Source organism: Thamnophis sirtalis, unplaced genomic scaffold, assembly GCF_051295495.1.
Source record: "Thamnophis sirtalis isolate CommonGarterSnake01/CBP01778 unplaced genomic scaffold, rThaSir2_p1.2 scaffold_15, whole genome shotgun sequence".
Taxonomy (NCBI): Eukaryota; Metazoa; Chordata; class Lepidosauria; order Squamata; family Natricidae; genus Thamnophis; species Thamnophis sirtalis.
Window position 1 is genome coordinate 37,808,826 of NW_028261395.1, and position 11,065 is coordinate 37,819,890.

Consider the following 11,065-nt stretch of genomic DNA (forward strand, 5'->3'; position numbering starts at 1 on the left):
AAGAGAGTAAGCGGCAAGATTAAGCCAGAATTAAACTTAGTGTGTTATCTTTTTTTATTTTATTTTTTTACGGATGGAATTTTTACAAATGTTTCACTTTTTAAATTGGATTGGTTAATTTTTCTTCTTCTATTTTTCACTCTTTTTTCATACTTATGGATTAAGAATTTCTTTTTTTTTACAATGCTTGATTGGATTGTTTTTCTTTTAAGAACTTTTCTCCTTAAGTTTGGAATACAAAGAGGGAAGTAAAAGCAGAGGAAAAGAAATAACTTAGAGGCTGGAGGGTTGGAAACATTGTTTTCTTCTTTTCTCGTTGAACATTTGACTTATATCTCAAGGCTTCTTTGAAGTGATAGTGGGAAGAGCAATGGTTGTTTATACAGGTACTCTTTTGGAGCACTATCATAGCTGAACTGGAGTGAAGAGAAAGCCTTGACTTGAAAGATTATAATGAACCTGCTTGAAATTTAACAAAAAAGCCTTGGATGTTATAGTAGTAGTGTTTATAAGTTGGAAGAATGGCACAACAGAGAATATTGAGAAGAGAATGGAGAATATAGAACACAGAACAGGAAAAATAGATGGAAAAATTGAGGGTACTTATCGAACGATGATGGAAGTTGAGGACAGAGTTCTAAAAATTGAAGAAAAGGATGAACAAAGAGATAAGAAAATTGTTGATATTGACAGTAAACTGAGCATGGTTGGAAACGGCAAGAGTGGAATATGGAAAGGGGAGATCAACGGATTGGAACTCTATTTCAGACCTCAAAATATAGAAGAAGAAAAGGGAGAAAATTTGATAGAAGTAATGAGAGAAATTTTGGCAGAAGCATCGGTGATAACCAAAGGCAAGCTGATGGAAGGAACAGGTGGAGGGTTTCGAGTTTTTACAAGATATGTAATGAGCAACACGTTGCTGAGAGAAATCCATATAGGATTTACCAAGAAAACAATTGGAATACTAATATTACAAATGGCAAGAGATATAAGATTGCACTACTACTGGAAGGACACAGGATGATGTAATGAAAGGTCATAATAAAAATTAAGTTAAACATAGTTAAATTTAGAGTATTATGCATTATGTAGTTATAGTCAAATAAATGAGTAACAATGATAATAATGCATATATATACACCAGATTGATAATATGAAACTTTATACAAATTGTAAGTGAGGACTATGGAGAGGATGTTTAAAAGCGTTGTTATTAAATATAAACATTTTTTAATATAGAATATAGTATAAAGATGTAATATTATTGGATGATTTTAGGAGGATGTAATGAAATGCCATAATATAGATTTACTTTAAATTTAGAATATTTTATATAAAAGGATGTAATAACATAGTCAAATGAATGTTTAATAATCATTGTATGTATGTATGTATGTATGTATGTATGTATGTATGTATGTATGTATGGCTAGCTGATGAGAGCTAAATAGCTTGAAATAGATGTATACTAGTCTCCCTTTATTTATTTATCAGCACAAATATAACACAAATATAACAAAGGCAACAGTAAAAATGTTGGGTTTCTGTCGTGATGGACTCTTGTGATGAGCCGATTGACAAATAATGGAAGCAGTAAGCTTCCTCCCATAATTGGGGCATATCAGGGGTTGTGACACTAAATAAACACACACACACACACACACACACACACACACACACACACACACACACACACACATATATATATATATATATATATATATATATATATATATATATATATATATATATATGAATTTGTGTAAATTGCAAGCGGGGACTATTGTGAGGAAGCACAAAGCTTTGTAACCAATCGACATACTGTATGTAACTGGAGGATGATTTTTATGTATTGTGTGTGTCTATGGCTATTTGTTTTATGTTTGTTTAAAAATAAAAAAAATAAAAAATGTTTTTGCACTCTGCAAACCTCCCAAAAAGGCCCATTTTTTGCAAAAACGGACCCGTTTATTCCCCCGAAAAAGGCACAAATAGCCTTTAGGAAGCTTATAGAGTGCTCATGGTGGCTGGGGAGGTAAAATATCTGCCCTCCCCAGCCCCCCAGGAGCACTCTAAAAGCTTCCTAGAGGCTATGCATGGCCATTTTGGTGAAGGGGGCGGGGTTTCGGGAGACAAAAAATGTTGTATTCAGTGTATAAGACGCACCCAGATTTTCAGCCTCTTTTTTGAGGGGAATAAGGTGCGTTCTTATACTCTGAAAAATACGGTATTTTATGGATGGTTGGAGAACAAAAACAGAAGTTAGAAATAAATGGAGATCAGTGAAATATAGAAAATATGTTAAGACAGAGATATATGCAATATTGGCAATAAAAATCAGAGCGCCAAATACAAGCTGGGAGGATACGACCTCGTAGATAACCCTCACTCTGTCAAGGGCCTAGGAGTAAGCTCAAACGAACTAAGCCCCCGAGCTCACTGTAACAGCATTACCAAAAACACATTAAGAGTTGTTAACCTAATTTTGTGAAGCTTCTTCTCCCGGAACATTGTACTGCTAACTAGGGCATGCAAAACCTTTGCCAGACCAATCCTCGAATACAGCTCGTCTGCCTGGAATCTACACTGTATATCGGACATTAGTACGAATGAGCGAGTCCAGAGGTATTTCACGAGAAGAGTCCCTCACTCCTCTGCTCGCAATAGAATCCCTTATGCCACCAGGCTCAAAATTTTGGGCTTGGACAACCTGGAACTGCGCTGCCTACTATCTGACCTAAGCATAGTACACAAAATTGTCTGCTACAACGTCCTACCTGTCAATAACTACTTCAGCTTCAACCGCAATAATACACGGGCAAACAATAGATACAAGCTCAAGGTAAACAACTCCAAACTTGATTGCAGAAAATACGACTTCAGCAACAGAGTGGTCAACGCCTGGAATGCTCTACCCGACTCATTAACCTTAAACTGTCTACCGTGGACTTCACCCCATTCCTAAGAGGTCCATAAAATGGGCATGCATAGGCACACCAGCGTGCCTACCGTCCCTGTCGTACTGTCTCCATTTATCTGTATTTACTTCCTTTGTTCATGTTTATGTTCATACCAATACTTGTTATCTTCTACATGTTTGGCAAACAAACAAACAAATAAATATTATGATTCTTACAGATACGACTGTTAAGACTATTGTGTTTAATATTACTATTATATTCTTATCAGAAGATATGTTAATGAATAGGATTTTTATGCTTATCATTATTATCATTGTCATAAGATTAGAGAATTACCGTATTTTTCGGAGTATAAGACGCACTCTTTTCCCTCAAAAAAGAGGCTGAAAATCTGGGTGCATCTTATACACTAAATACAGCATTTTTTGCCTCCCAAAACCCCGCCCCCTTTACCAAAATGGCCACGGATAGCCTTTAGGAGCCTTGCAGAGTACTCCTGGGGGCTGGGGAGGGCAGAAATGAGCGAAAAACTGCCTGTTTTTTGCTCAATTTTGCCCCCCCCCAGCCCCCAGGAGCACTCCCTAAGCCTTCTAAAAGCTATCCATGCCCTTTTTTTTAACGAAAAACAGGTCCATTTTGGGGAGGTTTGTAGTGTGCAAAACCTTTTTTTTTAATTTGCCTCTTCAAAACCTTGGTACGTCTTATACTCCGGTGTGTCTTATATTCCGAAAAATAAGGTAATATCAATGTAATGAATACTGTAAATTCTGATTTCACAGAGATATTTGTACCCAGATGACACACTGTTTAAATGGAAGATGAAATGTTCAAAATAAATAATAATAGTAATAATAATTTTTACAACACTATTTTTTTCCCCAACCTAACATTTCCCCCTTTGACCATAGGCCTTGAATGTCTTACCAACAATGACTTCCCTAGAAGCTTCATCACATGAGCCGCGGAGTGGCGCAGTGGTGAGAGTGCAGTACTGCAGGCTGCTTCTGCCGGCTGCCGGCTGCCTGCAATTTGGCAGTTCGCATCTCACCAGGCTCAAGGTTGACTCAGCCTCCCATCCTTCCGAGGAGGGTAAAATGAGGACCCAGATTGTTGGGGGCCAACAGGATGACTCTGTAAACCGCTTAGAGAGGGCTATAAAGCGGTATATTAAGTGCTTATTGCTTATTATTATTATTATTCTCAGGCCTCAAAGGTTTCTTGGTCGAGTTTTCATCCATCTTTCTTTAAGGAGGTGGGGCGCTTTTTAGAACTTTTGGGTTGGCCCTGCCGGAGGAATGAGGCGGAATGAACTAGAAAAAGATATGCAGCAGGCAAGTCCATTCCCCTTCAATACATGTGACCGAGTCTGTTTATTCAGATAGACCCATTATTGTAGAGTTTTAGTCACGGAGGAAACTTCTAACAGTAATTAGACACATGACAAAAAGATGTTATACTGGGTCTTCAAAGGTCTTCAACAGAACGCTCTTGTTCACCAGACACCACTGAAGGTTCTTCTTTTTGTCCTTCTGGTGTTTTTTTTTTCCTTTCCAGAATACGTTGCTTGAACCATAAAGAAAAGTAGCATAAAATACGAAACAGCAGGCCCCAGCCTTAGATAATTTCATGCACCAACATTTTGAACAAAGCATGGAACATCGGAACGTCTTAAAAAAGGACTCCCGTAAGGGTTTGCGGAGAATGACGTGCTCCGTCTGAAGCTGAAACGCGGTGCAAGAAGTGGGGAAAAAATAAAAGGTTATTTGGGGTAAAATTTGAGAACAGCTGGTTGTCAGGTCACTGTTGTGCGTGTGTGTGGGGGTGTGTGCATGCAGGGGGACCATGTGTACATGTGGGGGTGGCGGGGCGCATGCAGGAGGTGGATATTGCGTTTTGCAGGTTCGGCCTCACTTGGGGCACTCGCTCCAGAAAAGGTTAGCCATCCCTGGGCTAGGCCAAGGCATGGCATCATCCCTCCTTGGAAGGCTTTTCAAAAGCTGGAGAAGCATTGTGACACCTACAGGCAGCTCCTGGCTTCCAGCTGAGCCTCAAATTTATGCTGCAAAGGCAGACATGGGTTAAGGGAGGTTTTTCCTCCCATGTTACGATCTTTCTTGCCACAGATGTTAAGTGAATCGTTGCAATTGTTAAGTGAGTGGCATGGTTGTTAAGTGAATCTGGATTATCTCATGGACTTCTCTTGTCATGGGGTCACAAAAGGAGATCACGTGGCCCCACCTGGGAAACAGAAATAGTCAAAAAATATCTATCTATCCATCCATCCATCCATCCATCTACCTATCCATCCACCCACCTATCCACCTATCCATCCATCCATCCATCCATCCCTCCACCCATCCATCTACCCATCCATCTTTCCATTCATCCATCCACCCACCCACCCACTCATCTATCCATCCATCCCCTCATCTACCCATCCATCCCCCCATCCACCTATCCATCCACCCATACCCCACCCACCCATCCCTCAATCCATCCCTCCACCTAACCATCCCTCTACCCATCCATCTCCCCATCCACCTATCCATTCACCCATCCACCCACTCATCTATCCATCCATCTCCCCATCCAATAGCAGCAATAGCAGTAGACTTATATACCACTTCATAGGCCTTTCAGGCCTCTCTAAGCGGTTTACAGAGAGTCAGCATATTGCCCCCAACAATCTGGGTCCTCATTTTACCCACCTCGGAAGGATGGAAGGCTGAGTCAACCCTGAGCCGGTGAGATTTGAACCGCTGACCTGCTGATCTAGCAGTAGCCTGCAGTGCTGCATTTAACCACTGTGCCACCTTGGCTCTTATCATTCATCCATCCACCCACACACCCACTCATCCATCCATCCCCCACCAATCCATCTACCCATCCATCCATCCATCCACCCATCCATCCACGTATCCATTCATGCATCCACCAACCCACCCACTCATCTATCCATCCATCCATCCATCCATCCATCCATCCATCCATCCATCCATCCATCCATCCATCTACCCATCCACTTATCCATCCATCCATCCACCCACCCACCCTCCACCCACTCATCCATACATCCACCCACCCATCCATCTACCCATCCCCCATCCATCCATCCATCCACCCATCCACCTATCCATCCATCTACCCATCCACCTATCCATCGATCCATCCATCCACCCATCCATCCATCTACCGATCCACATATCCATCCACTCATCCATCCATCCCCCATCCACCTATTCATCCATCTACCCATCCACCTATCCATCCATCCATCTACCTATCTACCTATCCATCCATCCATCTATCCATCCATCCATCCATCCACCTATTCATCTATGCACCCATCCACCTGCCCATCCATCCATCCACCTGCCCATCCATCCATCCATCCATCCATCCATCCATCCATCCATCCATCCACCTATTCATCTATGCACCCATCCACCTGCCCATCCATCCATCTACCCATCCATCCATCCATCCATCCACCCATGCACCTATCCATTCATGCATCCACCCACCCACCCACTCATCTATCCATCCATCTATCCATCCATCCACAGATCCAACTCACCCACCCACACAACTCACCCACCCCATCCATCCATATATCCATTCACCAACCCATTTATCCATCCACCTATGTATCCACGCATCTATCCATCTATCATCTCTCTCTCTCTTCCAGGTTCAATTATAAATCAAACAAGTTTCCATTTCATTGATTTTATGCTTTCTTTATGCCCCAGAATGATTTAGGTTTCAATTTTGCTCCCAAAGGGAGCCGGTTACAAATACAAGCCAATCATTTTGCTCCATCTAATGCAGAAGGAACTTTTTGTCCACCCAGAGGAGAAGACAGGAATGATTTTCCTGTTCACAATCTTCTCTTCAAGACCAACCCAATTAATCCAGATTCTTTTGATAAAAGGAACCATTTAATATGCCGTGAACAACTAGCCAAGGGAGTCTGAATAAGACCACTGTATTATTTTATTTATATTTTTTCTTGCCTTGGCAAACACATACATTTCAGGACTTATGCAAACATTGAAATGTATTTATGGTTCCCCCTAGTGCAGGCTGTACAGCCCTCAACCGGCTCCATCAGACATCAAAATGTCGGCTATGAAAATGTCACATTGTGAAGTTATCGCTCCTGGGTGATGGACTTATCTTCTCCGCCTATTCAGATGAGAGACGAGAAGGGAAATAGAACTATTTGGGGTTATCCCTGGGCTTCAATTAAAGGAAACCCTGCACAGATAATCCAAAGATAAGAGGTTGGAGGAGTGAGCCCCCCGCCTGTGCACCCCACCCTCTGCAAATGCACCTGTGACCCTCCTGCGCTACTGCCTACTCCTGCGCATGAGTGCACAATCCCCCCATGGCCCATTCTGCGGCTATCAGGTCTTCCTGCAGTCTCCTGGGACCAAAAATGCGGCATTGGGGAGGGGCACCGCATCCTGCTGTGCTCCTCCCGTGCATGTGTGCATGTCTCCCACATGCTCCCCACCCCCTGCCATGCGTGGTGTAGACCTGCAAACCCACTGGCCGACGGGAGGCGTGCGCGCATCAGAGGTGGTATTCAGTTAATTCTGACAGGGGTCAACTTGTAAAGCGTTTCCATGACTATTATCAAGTTGACATAAAAAAGAGAGAAAAGGGAGGAGAATGCCATGCATACTTTGGCCAAAGTCAGGTCTCATATTTCTACAGCTAGCATGTGAAATGCGCACGTTCATAGCCTGCCACAGAACCTTGTTGGTGGATGTGATTTATGACACAGACAGAAGGGAGGGGATACAGGCGTAAAATTCAGAAACCATTAAGTGGAAATCAGTTTCGGCTCCACAGAAGAACATGCCAAAATGTTGATCCTAATAAATGACTGGATTTCTTTTGAACTTTTGTCTTGAGGCTCGTAAATTAATTAGGTCATCTTTTGGAAACTTCACAACAGGTTCTGCAGAAATTTTGAGTAGTTCGGAGAACCGGCAAATAGGCTGGCCATGCCCTCGCTGCCTCCCAGCCGAACTTCTTTTGTTGCCCTGAATAGGAGAACAGAGCTGGAAAGCAGGATAGTGGGGTGGGGAGGGAATGGGGATTTTGCAGTATCCTTCCCCCAGGAGTGGAGAGGGAATGGGGATTTTGTAGTATCCTTTCCCTGCCATGCCCACAGAGCCACGCCCACGAAGCTGCACCATGCCCACAAAGCCACGCCCACAGAACCGGTAGTAAAAAAAAATTGAATCCCACCACTGGTGCACATCCGTGGTGGAACTGTGCTGGGGTGACGGCTCACGTGCCCGCAGAGATGGCTCCACATGCCACCTGCGGCATGCGTGCCATAGGCTCACCATCATGGGGCTAGGGGAAACGTTTTTCAAAAGCTGGCATGTTCAACAAAAATACAGACAAGAAATCTGCACTTTTAAAGGAACCTACAGAAGAATAAGTAAGGACACAATTATGGGAATTAATTAAAAAAAAACACCCCTCGAGTTAATATGAGACTCAGATAACACAATCTTGTGTTGTCGCAGTGGAAAAACGAGGGATTCAAACAGTCAGGTTTTGCAAAAAATGAGAAACGGAGGAATTAAAACATGCAGATTCGCCCATAAGTATTACGGGAAGCAGTTAAAAGACACAGAGAGAGAGAGAGAGAGAGAGAGGGAGGGAGGGAGGGAGGGAGGGAGAGGGAGAGAGAGGGGGGGAGAGAGAGAAAGAGGGAGGGAGAGAGTGGGAGGGAGAGAGAGAGGGAAAGAGAGAGAGAGAGGACCACTTACAAATAGAATTTATTACAGGTGGTCCTCAACTTACGACCATAACGGAGCCTGTGTCCATGATGTTTGTAAGTTGGGATTGTCATACAGCAGGTCACCTCACATGATCGTTGATTTTATGACTGTTTTCGCAGCGGTTATAAAGCAATTGTTGCGGTCATTAAGTGAACCCTTTGGAATGGAATCGTAAGTACCCCTGGGGATGCCTGCCTAACTTCAGACGGTCACTAAATGGCCGGTTGTAAGTCGAGAACTGCCCCTGCTTGGATTGATTTGGGTCTACGCCATTGGGTTATCTGCAAACTTTGAGGCGATGATGTGTTTCTTTGAGTTTAATTCATTTAATTTTTGTTTTTTTTAAACACAAACATGTAGAAGTGGTTTCCTGCCTAAGCAGAGGGCTGGATTAGAGGATCTCCAAGGTCCCTTCCACCTTCTAGTCTCGTCTCGTCTCTTCTCTTCTCTCTTTTCTTTTTTCTTTTCTTTTCATTCTATTTCTATTCCTATGTCTATTTCTATTTCTCATTTAACCTCTTTTGTTGGGACAAAATACTTTTGCTTATACAGTGTATTAGAACTCTGTTATTCTATAAATCTAGGGGAAAAAGGCAAACATTTAACAATTAAGTAAGCGATGGAGCCTCGTCCAGTGTCCCCCCCCCTTCCATCTGGGGGATTCAAAAGATAAAAGTTTGAAGCCACGAGTTAAAAAAATATATTCCTTTTTATCAGGACATTTTTATCTGCTCTTTGTGCTGCGTTTTCCTAGAGTATTTATCTTCATTTCATCCAAAAGAATGTCAGTCGTTCTTTTGTTTTTCTCTAAAAAGAAAGGGTCGATGCCTTCTTTTACTTCGTGCTGAGATGTGAACAGAAAAAAAAAGAACAAACAAACCAGAATTGTTTCTTTTGATTTTCCTCAAGTCCCCTTTTCTACGTTTCATTTCATTTCAAGTGTTTTCCACAATCTGAGAGGAGACGAAATGCTATTTTCCCTGAGATGTGTACTTCAGTATGTATTTTACATCTATCAAGAGGGCATTTCCTAGGAATAAATATTTAAATGCAACTTTTGATCGGCATAAAAGTGCACTACAGCATTTTAAGAAGTGTGTTCTCTGAAAGGTAAATAAATTTTGAACTGCTTGTTTAAAATGTTGACTATTTTCTTCAAAAGGTATGTGTTGTGGCCCAGCAGGAGCCGTTGGAGCTGCAAACAGACTCCGATAGCGAGGGACCCTATGACTCGGCTCTGTAAGATGTGGAGGACCCTGGACAGGGTTCAGACTCCAAGCAGGGACCAGAGTGGCTGGTTGGCCACCAGGAGGTGCCAGAGGCATGGAGCAGCGGTGAAAGCCAAAGGGAGTTTGTCCCTGACGTCAGGCCCTGGAGCAGTGGGGAGGAGCTAAGGGAGGTGGTCCTGGACGCCAGGCAAAGACGGGCAGATAAGCGCTGACAGCAACTACGGATATGTAGAAGATAATTGGGGCCAGGTGGTTGTGATTAGGCTCCTCCCAAGAGAGTATATAAGAAGAGACTTTGGGAGGAGGCTTTTTGCAGGACACAACTATTATACTAAAGCTGGAGAAGCTCGTGTCTGTATTTCTTATCTGTGGAAGTCTGGGTTGCTCCCAAAGTCTTGTCGGTGTGTTAATTTACTGTGAATAAATTGTCTAGCAGTAATCTTGTGTCGGCATGACTCACTGTACGGAGGGGGGTCAGAACAGGTATGTATGTATGTATGAACACATATGTATGTTTGCATTTTTGCTGATAAATAAATGAAGGGAGACTAGTATAGATCTATTTCAAGCTATTTAGCTCTCATCAGTTAGCCATATCCTTACTGGGTTTCGAACCTGGACAATTTTTATATATTAGGCAATTATATTAACCTCTAAGCCACAAGCTCTCCTCCCTTATCAGCTGAGCCAAGGAACTGATTAACTGTTAAATGTTATTTGGGCATACTAGATGCTTTTGACATAATACTTATGTGTGTGTCTGTGTCTGTGTGTGTGTGTGTACGTACATACGTACACTGGCAAAAAAGCCAACACAGTTCTAGAATCAAGATCACGTGAAGTGTTAATACCACTTTATAAGGCCTTGGTAAGGCCACACTTGGAATACTGCATTCAGTTTTGGTCGCCACAATGTAAGAAAGATGTGGAGACTCTGGAAAGAGTGCAGAGAAGAGCAACAAAGAGGATTAGGGGACTGGAGGCTAAAACATATGAAGAACAGTTGCAGGAACTGGGTATGTCTAGTTTAATGAAGAGAAGGACTAGGGGAGACATGACAGCAGTCTTCCAATATCTCAGGGGCTGTCCCAAAGAAGAGGGAGTC

At 42.6% G+C, this 11,065-nt stretch overlaps 1 pseudogene; it reads left to right on the forward strand.

Annotated features, from left to right (window-relative positions):
- The first annotated feature begins 1,707 nt into the window (after nt 1–1,707).
- LOC148042559 (uncharacterized) lies at nt 1,708–6,901 on the forward strand (annotated as a pseudogene).
- The last annotated feature ends 4,164 nt before the right edge of the window (nt 6,902–11,065 follow it).